Source organism: Nannobrachium achirus, assembly GCF_963921795.1.
Source record: "Nannobrachium achirus genome assembly, chromosome: 1".
Lineage (NCBI taxonomy): Eukaryota > Metazoa > Chordata > Actinopteri > Myctophiformes > Myctophidae > Nannobrachium > Nannobrachium achirus.
Genome location: NC_137810.1, coordinates 15589379 through 15602073, shown reverse-complemented (window position 1 = coordinate 15602073; position 12695 = coordinate 15589379). Strand labels below are relative to the sequence as shown.

The window sequence follows — 12695 nt, the reverse complement described above, 5'->3', positions numbered from 1 at the left end:
TGGGATATTTTTCCACAATAACGATTCCTTACATACATACATACATACATACATGCATACATACATACATACATACATACATACAGTAGGCTTTTTGACTACTTCTCAAAGCAACATTAAATTCTATTTTTCTTCTTTCACAAAATAATGTACTGTACTGTAGACCCCCGAAAAATACCAGAAATGTAATTATTTGTTTATTTTACTGTTAATAAAGGCTTTGACCTGTTGTTACATTTCAAAATATAGGGTCCTGCAGCATTCCCTTTTTATCTTAATCTTACTGTGTAAAAAGTTACAGAGTATGATCTTATTTTCCATTTTTCCAAAAATATATAAAAAGTAAATCAAAAACGTAAATGAAAAACATGGCCCAGGGACTATAAAAGTCACCAGAACCAAGTACAGGTGTTTTAAATGAATCTAACATGATTAAAATGTAGTCTATAAATTAAGAAGGGGGTGTGTCTGTTAAAATGAATACCAAATATGAATACTGAATTAAGCAACTTAAAAACTGTCTGGGGTGCTCTTTTATGCCCGAGTAGACGTTAAAATGACCCCAAACGTGTTTGAATGTGAAATATCCCTTTAAAAAGGTTAGCAGCAATGAGTTGAATAAGCACATTGTTTAGTGCTTTTTTTTCTTCTAAAAGTACGCTTCTGGATTAGGGTAACACTTAAGGACGTAAAAGATCCTCCTTACAATGTTTTACTCTAATGTTTTAAGCGTGAGAATGTGCGGGTATGGATCTGTTCATTCCAGTCATGCTCATTAAAATTATGCCATTGAACACGTACAGTAGTAGAACAGCTTGACAAAACCTACCAGGGGGGCTGGGCTCAAAGGCAGTTGCGGGACTACTAGGCTTTAAACTTGAACATCGCTGAAACTGTCAAAATGTGTCCTTTCTAACAGGAGATTTTAAAGACAGCTCTGTTTAATGTTGCCTGACTCAAGAAATGTGTGGGAATGACACAGATAAATTCAGTTTGATGAAGATCTCAGGGGGAGCTTATTGATTTGAAATTCATATCAAAGTACAAGTTTGAATTCATATTCAATCTTTTCAACAGGCGAGGGAGATGAATTTTCAGCATGTTATGTGCCATTTTTTTGGCTGAGCAATATCTGAAGTCTAGGTCAGGTTCTCAGGGTGGGGGTCTGGGGACCCCGATTCCAAATCAGTAAGTCCAAGAGAGTTATGGGGTCCATGGTCTAATAATACATACCAAACTGGGGGTGCTTAAAATACAAGTTTGAGAATCACTCGTCTAGACCGCTTATCCAACTTTTTTTCAGCTGGGGACCTACTGTAGTGTAGACTCAGACTCTTGCACTGAGACTCAAGACTCATTCATACTGTAGTTACTTCTACAGTACTCTCTAACTCTGTTGATACCATAAGTATGAGAGTTGAAGAAACTTTCAAAGCGTGCTTCACAGGGGCTATCTAAAAATAACATCTCAGTATACAGCTGAAATTTAGACCACTACAGAAAACATTTCCATTATGAGCAACTTCCGAAGAAAGAATACCACCACAGGTTGCACTGAAATACACTAGTGACTTTGACATCAGGTGATCCCTGAGCCTGCTGTACAGTGTAATGAGATGAAGGAGTAGGCCAGCCAAGACAAAGAAAGTGATATATTCTAAAACAGTTTGGTTATAGATAGACAGAGCCTTTAAATAGGCCATTGTGTCACATATAATGTGATGGCTGTCATGTCAAAGCCCTTCATCTCCCTCTTCCAAACAAAGGCTGTCCCTGTGGGCCTGTATTGTAGTTATAATGGTCATTTCTTGAAAATGTATAGCTACCTTTACAGCCAGCCTGTGTCTAGTCAAATCGATAGGTGTGCAGCAAGTGCAGTTATGAATGATATTTGTATCAACTAACTTTTTATCATCTGACAACGGTAGACCACGACAACCATAATGAAAGCATCCAGGTCATCATATCGTTAATCACCCAAAAAATGTGGAGTAATGATTATGGTCCTGTCGTAAATACGGCACAGAATTCAGTTGGTAGCAATATTTTATATGCAAAGCCATTTCCCTTATTAAAAAAGGTGTGTCAACATTGTACAGAGCGCTACAAAAACATAGGCCTGTGTATTATGAGCAGCCTACACATTCCTGTGCAGATAGAGAGAAGCATCATGTTTCTGCAGCGGTGTGACAAGCGTTTCTTCCGCATTGTTCAGCTGGCTAAAAACAGCAACAGTTTAACAGAGCGACCGCCCGGCCCGGGGTCCGCAGATCCACGTCTATCCCAAAACAAAACTTTCACCGAGCCACACAACGTTTCACATTTACAGCGGATAGTTGACGATGGGCTGCCGTTTTTAACGACTCGCATTTTTTATTAGTTTTACCCCCTCGCTTGCCTTCCCTTTCGCTAACGCGAGCCAAGGCTACGGCTGTTTGTGAGCCCACGCCCTCATCCTGAACTACAGTAAATTCCATATCATTCTAACAAGGAAGAAACATTGTGGAGCATATAAGCTACTTCCAACACCAACTCTAGCCGTTCTAAACAGCAGCCGCGTCCGTCTCGTCTACTGAACAAACACACACACACGCGTACACTATTCTGTCACACAAAATGAAGTTGTAATCGTTCGGCTTACCTCGCTTTCTAGGAATAACACACACACAGATTCAAATCCCACCAAAAAGTGAAACTTCTTTTTCCAAATTCTGGGAGAGTAGTAGGCGGTGACGTCACGGGTTGAAATTCCAGCCGACTCAGTGGTTGGAGATATTTGCCCTTGTAAGGCAGTAGGCCAGATGTATCTACTGTTCCCTCCACTGTGTGACTTTGGATTGTTGTGCAAACATGGTCAAGAATATAAATGATGCATCATGGGCCGCGACTGATGACAACTCTGGGAAGCTGAGTAATTGTGCACATAAATAGATACATTAAATACACTGGTGAACTCACTGCACAGTAAAAAATCCCCAATGTTACAGACAGGGCAACAGATCATTTTAAATGTTGTGAATTCAAAAAATGTGGGGAGGGGATGGGGGGGGGGGGGGGGGTATGTAATAACTTGCCTTTCTCATAAACAATAAACACTTTGGAAATCTGTGTTTCAACAGCTACATCAGCCACGCCCCCATCTGTTCCATACTCAAGGCTGTGATGTCATGTCAGTCAGGTGTGGAAGAAGATCCACCCAGGTAAACTCCTTTGAGCTATTACCCATGCTGAGCTCCCTTTAAACAAATACAAGGACACTTATATTATTAACGTACAATTTAATGTAATATTTATTGCCCAGAGCATTGCAAATAGAGTACAGTCAAAACAGTGTACCTCGAAAGGTACCCTGATTCTTTAAGTTGTTCCTTTATCTCTTGCCCTACATTTGAAGGGGATGTGAGAGCTATGTATTGGTTAAAACAAGTTTTAAATAGCTCCAATCCACGCAAAACATTTTTCACAGAAAATATCGCTTGTAACCAAAATGTACCACATGGGCCCTCTGCCGTGTGGTTATTTTACTGTGTTGAAAACAGTAACGTAACGTTCTTCCTGTAATGTCACTTTTTGTGGTTGCTGTCTCTCACAGTCAGGCTCAACCATTTTCACTCAAAATATCATTATCAGTAAAATTTGGCAGTGGCTCTGCATTTTATGGACGCTTAGTGACGTCCTCATTATTTCCTCCTCCTGGCTGCTGCTTTTGATGCATGCTTCCCCCAGTCTGTCTCTTGGGAAGGGTTTCACTCCCAAAGTACCAAAACTGAGCCAAATTAAATTACAAAGCAGGTTATTAGAGCTACCATTTGTAATAATGAGACCCATTTTTGCCTTATTTTTCATGTATGTGTATTAATACATGTATGATATATGGTACGAAAACTAATTCAACAGTGACATCTTTCCGGGGAGAAGTCCTAGCTTTTCCTCACATAATTTGCTGCAGACAGACATAAACTGCTGTGGCCTAGGTCACCAGGCTTTGCAGCTGCAAGGTGCTAGAAAGCTACCTTGCTATTTTTGCTATATACCCATAGAAAATCTTGTATCATTGTGTTTAACCAAATAGACCTCTAAAGCTCTTTGCCAAAAATAGCCGATCAACATTATAGATCTGCTACTTTTGTGAAATGTTTGCCTATTTTCACCTAATATTTTCCAATGACGACATTCCCAGAATAGGAATTCTATATGGGGGGCCATAGCTGAATGGTTAGTGAGACCGCCTTGGACTCCGGAGGTCCCAGGTACGATTCCAGCTCTCAGCAATGTGTCGAGGTGTCCCTGAGAAAGATATGCTCCCCCTCTGCGCTCCCCTGTGAAGCTGAAAACTGAATTTCCTTCGTGAGATTAGATAGGTATGTAAAACATAATGGGTTCATGTGTTCAAGTTTGTAACACATTTTAATTCAAACACCTTGTTCATCATTGCAGTGCACCTTGTTCATCATTGCAGTGCTCCCAATGTGAGGTAAACTGCACTGTCTCATGGAGCCATGGAGAACAAGCATTAGTGCACTATCATGCTTATTGTCTCCACCAGCCGAAGGCTTGGGGGAGAGTATGTTTTCCCCTCCGTCCGTGTGTCCGTCCGTGCGTGCGTCCGTGCGTCCGTCCGTCCGTCCGTCCGTGCGTCCTCGCAGTTTGTGAGCACCTAATCTCAGTCGCCGTTGGCCCGGTCGCTGCCAAAGTGAGCACACACACTCCCTGGATGCCAATCTAGAACCTCTGCCCTAAATTTTTCAAATGGGCCTTTTCTAGCGCCACCTAGTGGCCGATGTTCACAAAACACATTTCTGTGCACTACTCTTACAGATTTTGTCAAAAAATCCTACAAATCGGTAGGCAGCATCTCGACAGTCATGTGATCGACACGGATCTGTCCGATTTTGCATATTCCATCCGGATTGGCTAAGATTGGCTTCCAAAGTTGGTAGGATTGAGCCGTTTTGAACAAAATGCCTCAAATCCCAAACGCAAAGTGCAATCATCATGAAATCGCGCACACACGTTCCCACTAGGCCGAGGAAGAAAAGCCACTTATTTTTTTTTAAATCAGCCTCATGGTGGCGCTATAACAGGCCGATTTGTGGTTTTACCTATAACTCCACCGATTAGTTTCAAACTTTGTAAGCGCACTCCCTAGAGGCTAAGGATAAACCTTTGCCCTGCATCTTTCACACCAGCCTTTTATAGCGCCACCTTTGGACCGACTTATGTAAAACACATTTTTGGATATTACTCCTTGAGATTTTATCCAAAAATCACGCAAATCGGTACACAGTATCTCTATAGTCATGTGATCAAGTCCGATCCGTCTGATATTTCATATTCCATCCTGATTGGCTAATATTAGCTTCCAAAGTTTGCAGGATTGCTCCGTTTTTGAACAAAATGCTTCAAATCATCAACGCAGCTTGCGATTACCGTGAAATTTGCCACACATATTCCCACTAGGTCAAGGAACAAAAGCTACCTTTTTTCACATTGGCCTGTTATAGCGCCACCAGCAGGTAGCCTTTAGCAAAACAAATTTTTGGAACACAATGCTTCAAATCATGCATGCAGCGTCCGATTTCCATGAAAGATCTATGGTGAAGAACATATGCCACCCTTTTTACATTGGCCTATTATACAGTAGCACCACCAGGACACACAGCCTGGTGGAGACCTGTGCTCGGAAGAGCACTGCTTCTAGTTGCTTAGAAATGCACTTTGTGTACTCAAATGCTCCAGCTTCACTCTGATCTTTGATGCAAGCAGCTGTGTGATATCCAACAGAGCTCTGGCATATGTTTTGCCTGACCTCAGTGATCTGCCATGCAGAATAGACTGTTGGTTTGCATGTTCTTGATTTCATGCAAATATGATAACTGCTATTTCCCCTTTGATTGTAGGCTGTGCTTGCTGTTGTATTCCAGTGGTATCAAATCTAAAGCAGTTAACCCTGGTTTTCTTTTTTTGACAAAACCTTTTATTTATTTATTTATTTTATTTTTTGAATGTCAAAATGTTTCAAATTATTTTTCAATTTAAATGTTTTATTTTTTGAAAATAGCACATTTACAAGCTCATGTGTCGCAATGTGAGCCCATATTTTTTAGAGAAATGACTGCTCTGTGATTCTAGAGGTCTATTGCATAAAGGCAACTTTCACAGTGAGCTTTCTCTCTTCATACTTTATAGTTTACTACAACTGATTACCTAGTGCTGCGAGCATGCCATGCATGAAGACACCATGAAAACAGCACTTGAAGATCTAGCACGCTGATAAACTAAACGTTTGCAGCTATTTTGGCGTTTCACCCATGATCCCCGCATCTACAAGTTCCAGGGCACACACTGAAAAGGTAATCTCATTTGTAATGTGTGACAGCTTATTCGCAAATGTGCACACTGGCAATTTTCTAATGGGCCTGCAAGTGATTCTTCTTCCACTGTTAAAGCCGATTTCAAAAAGAGACCCTGAAACAGTTAAGACTACACTTGCCATTGCCTGTGAACACAGTTTATCAATCAAGCGCCAATTAACATGCTCATGATGAGAGCAAATCAGCAACTCTTTGATGTACAGTAGCTCGGGAATGGTCTTTACCCATGTCACTGATATGACTTCTCGGTGTACAGTAACATCTCCACATCAGGCACCACCACAACCAGTAATAATCCATATTATTGAATTGTTTGGGAATTCGTAATGTTGCTTAACATTTGATTGATCTACTCCATCCACACACACGCACGCACACAGACACACAATCACACATTATCACACACTATCAGCAGTACAAAAATCCTTTTACAAAGATAAACATCTGTAACACTTCTATTTGTTACAAGAACTTTTGCCAATTCTTCCAACGTCGGATATCCTGTTTTATTTGGTTGCTGTGACACTGTTCTCCCCCATACTGTACCACTTCCTCTGATCTAGCTACAACTCATAAAGAGATGGAGCAGCTGCACAGACAATGACTTCCTCAGAATTGAGTGAGGACAAGCATGTGCTGTGGGCACTAGACTAGTCTTACTACGTACATGTAAAAATAAGAAAATGAAAATATCTCCTCCTCGTGTCAGGATGGTCATGTATCTCAGGTATCAGAGCACAATGTTCAGGAAATTAGACGGGTATACATTGGTTACGGCATCAAGTAACGCATCAGCATTCACATTGCATTCCTTGTTGGAACATAAATAAATATATCACGAAGAAGTATTAATGGAACATAACACAATTTGGTATTTTGTTGAAAAATGTATTTTCTTTGCACCCCAAAAGGAAAGAATAAACAACAGAAATACAACACTGTCGGGTAAATACTCTATGTATACTCTGTCAGTGAGAGTAGAGATAGCAGAGGCTAATCTGGAAGCAGGCGCGACCATATCACAAAAAGTCATGGCAAATAAGGGAAAACAAAAGGATGAGACAGGCAGACTCACTACAAAAACCATGTCCTAAAGCTACTAATCAAACAACCCCTGATCTAGATCTATACCTCAGATTACACTAATGAATTCTAATTCTTGTGTTTTAGCATGTAAATATGTATTAAAATGGCAGATGGAGAGACAATCCATGCCTACAGCTAAGGTTTATACATTTCCGACAGAACTGTTCAGAACTCATGTGCCTTGCTTTCTTGTTGCTTTTTTAAAGCAGGATTTGCCTTTGTATCATATCAGTTTTAGGGTGTATCATCTAACATGGCACTTGTTTTTAAATAGATATTTTCAGCAGAAGGGAACGGGTAACACCTGCTCTGCTATCCCATATTTTACCGCATTTTACCTCTCAGCTAGTGGGTTGGGACCTAAAAGTGTGTCACAGGATGTCGTCCCTGTCAAAGCCAGTTGAGAAAAAACGAGTTCATAGTATTGACTGTGAATGAAGTATTGAAGCACACATGCCATCACTACAACTGTGTTTAGTTTGTACAATGTACAGTGTAATGGTTCTGAGAAGAGTTGAACACGAATTCTTATCTTAAATCCACCCCTTATCCAAGCTCAAGCATGAAAATAGAACATGTTCGACATCATTAACCACTTAAAACTTATATAGGTCTACCTAGTTCACTGGGGTCCCACAGAGGTAGCTTGGTCCTATCCTTTATTCCCGCGACACCAAATCTCTTTGCCCAAAATAGCCGATCTACAAGCACATTGTGATGTCTTATGAGCTTATAGGTTTGCTATTTTTGCAGAACATTTGCCTATTTTAGCAGAATGTTCGCCTATTATGACATGAGGGACACTAGGGTATACATGTGGTTAAGATAAGGTAACAGAAAATACATGTGCCTGACCTGTCTGTAACTATGTTACCAAGTATTGTATGTAGAGAAGGAGGTCAGTCAAAATGTGTGGTTAAATGCAGTTAAAGGTGTATTCAGTGATAATGAAAGTGGCCGGGGGTCATCTTGTCCCTTACTGGCCTTACAGCGTGGAAATGTTTAGTTTTGTATAGATTTTTTACACCATTATAATGTTCTCGTTTTGATCATTAGACCAAATCACTGAATATAGGTAGGCCTACGTCTCCAGCTTCAGGATATGTATGATACTGATTTACTACGAGACACTGGCATTTTATGAGTTCAGTAGTTTACAATCTAGGCATTTAGCACACATTCTTAATTCAGAGCGACTGTGGTTCTCAACACTTTTATTTTGACCATCATAACTAAACATCATAACATAACTAGGGCCATACTCTACCCTGATTAGTCGAGGACTGGCTGGCCACCTCTGAAAACCGAATCTAGCTATGCTCGTAACACAGGCCATGGTGGAAGTCCTTATATGGTCAGCACACATTCTAGTGAGGAGAATGAATGAAAAATGTACCAATTATATTTTTATTTGAATGAAATACAATCACTGAATATACCTTTAACGTATGGTTGATATTGCATGTAGCTTCTTGGTGTAATCTTGCTTATTTGAAATGTCCATACTTCACTCATTCAATCGGGTCCTTTCCAGGTGGCAGCACAGGTACAACAGAATAGGATTGTGTGGGGTTCGAGGTTCAAGCACACATACTGCAGACATGTTTGCAAAGGTGCCAGTCAGAGGTTGCAGTTAGCATGTAACTGGTCTACATTAATTCAAGAGAGGCATGTGTACATGTATCATTTTGTTTAAAAATGTCATTGTCATTGTCACTTAGTTTCTCAGTGTAACGGCAAACCCAGCAAAATTATGAGAATCTTAACAAAAAGACAACATCCTTTCTGAATCTGCATACCTGTTTTTTTGAAGCTCGCTCTTTATTTTGCATAATACTGTATGCCCTTTCAGCTAGGCATGAGTTTGTAAATAAAACAGACCTGAGTGACTCGGTCAGCTGAGGAAGGTATTTTACCTGATGCAGCAGATCCCACATTCTGTTCTTGAACAGTAGTTCAGTGCCATAATGCACCTGATGCAGCAAATCACTTGTAGTTCAGTGCCGTTAAAGGAAACAACAAAAATCTTAGAATGTGCACAGACAAAGCTATCACTTGGAATTATCTCTCGTGTGTATCACGTGTCTGACAGAAATGTATTTTCCCCATCACTCTATAAATGCCAGCTAATGCAAATCGTGAGATTAGGCACTCCTGACCTTTATTAGAGCTGATAGCAGCTGCCGTGGATAATGGTAGGAGCTCCACGTTTACATGAAACAAGGTTAGTTCACACTAGTCAGCTAGATTACAGATTGCCATGATAGCAGGTGAGTAAAATGACAGACGCATATCCTTTACTGACACGATAATTGCAGATGGGATGGCCTCACAAAGGTTATCGTGAAAGCAAAACAGCCCAATGTTGCTCCAGGGAACTGCGTCTAAGCAGTTCATGGCAGCGCCGAAACCTCAAACTGACATGTAGATGATGTCATCTGAAGGGCTATCTGATGATGATTGAGTTATGATATTTAATTGCAAAAAATAACAATGTATCTTAAACTACATGAACCGTAAGTGTCCCTATTTGATGTCATCGCAAACAATGGCCAATCTACAAAGCTCACAACATGTGGCGCTGTGAGCTTGTAGATCGTCTATTTCGTCGAAGAGATTTGGTGTATTGGGGAAAAAGGAAGGGGACCAAGTATAGACCCCTGCCTTGCGGAACCCTTGTCAATAGGGTTTAAGTGGTTAAAGAGAAACTAATATTGAAGCTTCTGAGTTCTGGATGTTTGCAGAAGTTGTGGTAGCAGTGGAGTATATTGGCATGGAGAGGAAAGTGAGTGCTAAATTGATCTGTAGAAGAAGCATGGTCACTGGTTATAACTTTCTGGCAATATTTTGGATTAGGCTTGCCAATATGTCTTTTGCTCACGCTCAGGGGAAATCATCTTGTGGAGCCGGAGGGAAGGGCGCTGTGAATTGTTGCCCTCACATTGCCATGGGAAAAGCCAATGCCTATTAGCACTTAAAACCCCCAAAATAAACATGTCATTAAATCAAATCGCATTTGAATCTAGAAGGTTCCAACTAGAAATGATTCCCTTTCAAAGAATTCAGCTGAGCCCCCTTCTCTTGTTGGTTTGACGCGGACCGAAATTACATCAGACGACAAGTGCAATCCAACATCATTATCAGCATCAAAATGTGTTTGGCGTTGTTTAGCCTGGGGACAGCAGCAGGCAGACTGAGCCTCCGTAACGGGATGATATGGATTACACTTTGCAAACCAAAGCGTGCCCCCACTCTTCTTTTTTTACGCTTGCCAGCAACCAGTTCAATGTAGCGATGACCGCATGCAGCGCATCACTGCAGAATAAAACCCAAATATCCCTCTGATGATTAAGGTCACTCATGCACTGCCAAGCCATCCACTTAACCATCACCAGAGATGAAGAATGGATAGACGACTAGCCCTGTCAGTCAAAGTTCTCTAACTGTTTATCCCTCATTAACACCTCTACACCTGTCTGTTGGCAATATACTTCATCCATCCATCTTCAACCGCTTATCCGGAATCGAGTCACGGGGGTAACAGTTCCAACTGAGACCTCCAGATTTCCTTATCCTGAGCAACTTCCTCCACTCCCTCAGGGAGTATACAGAGGCGTTCCCAAGCCAGTTTGGAGATATAATCCCAGTGAGACGCGCATCGAGGACCTTCCTAGGAAGGCGCTCGGGGGGCATCCGTACTAGATGCCCGAACCACCTAAGCTGACTCCTTTCCAAGTGTAGGAGCAGCGGTTCTACTCCAAGTCTCTCTTTGGTGACTGAACTTCTCACCCTATCTCTAAGGGAGATACCAGCCACCCGTCTGAGGAAACCCATTTCGTCCGCTTGCACCCGCGACCTTATACTTTCGGTCATGACCCACACTTCATGACCATAGGCGAGAGTAGGAAATCCTAGCATCCCTATTCTAGCACGAACATTCAGCGAATTTAGAGCTTATACGTAGGTCGACTATTTTCAGTGAAGAGATTTGGTGTAAAAGGAAAAAAGGAGTGGACCGAGTATAGGGTCCTGGGGTACTCCGGTCAGCTCAATAGATATGGTTTATTAACAGTCGCAGGAAATAATGTGTTGTCTGCTTTCATTGATGAGCCTCTTTAAGCTGCTTGGTGGTAACGGTATCCCAGGATCATATAGGGAAGCACGCAGTTCAATGAGGTCATTAACCCTCAGCATCCCAAAGAGCTCAGATTGTTATGAGCTCTTGATCCTGTCAGATGATGTGATGGAATCATTTGGATTTATCAGGATTGGCTGTTTGATTATTAGGCCACTCTGGACCAGAGTATCCCATGTTGACTTGAACATAGTTCAGTATACAGTAGTACTCAGTACAATCCTGAGTGTTCATTTAACCCGTAAGGGACAAATTAACAGTAAGGATTTCACTGTGCACTGTACACTAAACACAAAAATGCACCCTCTGCTGAAAGCAGACAGCTGTTTGCTTTTGTGTCACTCATACCTGGAACGAAGAGCAAACAATTTTGAAAACTAAATGTTGCCACTGAGGCAATATAAGGCCTTTGTTTTAAATCTGTGTTTATATTTAACTGATTTTCTTTCTTCTGTTGCTCCCATTGAGACATACATATTTCTCTCTGAAATATGGAAACGACAGCATGTGTGATGAATGCATGAGACACAATAATTCTTCACATTATTGTCACACACGGCAATGTGAGAATCAAACATGTTAACAGTAGTTAAAAGCTTCCCTTTGATGTGTACAGAGTTCAACATCAGACATCAAGATCACACATTGATAGGATACTGCATTTAGCAAGCAATACATTAGGTAGAGATTACATTTAACCTCATGAACCCAAGCTTCCCTGTTCTGTGACATTCTGTGAAAATAGCAGATCTACAAGCTCACACGTCAGCTCCCCCCTGGGGGACCCAAGTCAATGAAGTATAAGGGCCAATGCATACTCCACTTTTAGAGACGAATTTATTTCGGTTCGGTTCGGGGAGTCACAACTTAAGCGGGTTACACCCCGCCTTTCCGAAACACCGCTATTCCGAACGTTGACTTCTAACCTAACACCGCTATTCCGAACGTTGACTTCTAACCCTAACCCTACCCCTAACCCTAACCCTAACCCTTACCCTAAGCCTACCCCTAACCCTACCCCTAACCCTAACCCTAACCCTAAACCTAACCCTAACCCTGCTTCGGAATAGCGGTGTTTCGGAATGGCGGACTGTTGCCGA

General features: G+C 41.4%; 1 protein-coding gene across 1 annotated transcript in view; it reads right to left on the bottom strand.

Annotated features, from left to right (window-relative positions):
• Positions 1–2740, bottom strand: part of lpp (LIM domain containing preferred translocation partner in lipoma) — a 219893-nt gene extending 217153 nt beyond the window's left edge. Inside the window, 1 exon segment of the mRNA XM_080727235.1 lies at positions 2642–2740. The gene's annotated coding sequence lies outside the window, so the exon portion shown is untranslated.
• Between the last annotated feature and the right edge of the window lie 9955 nt (positions 2741–12695).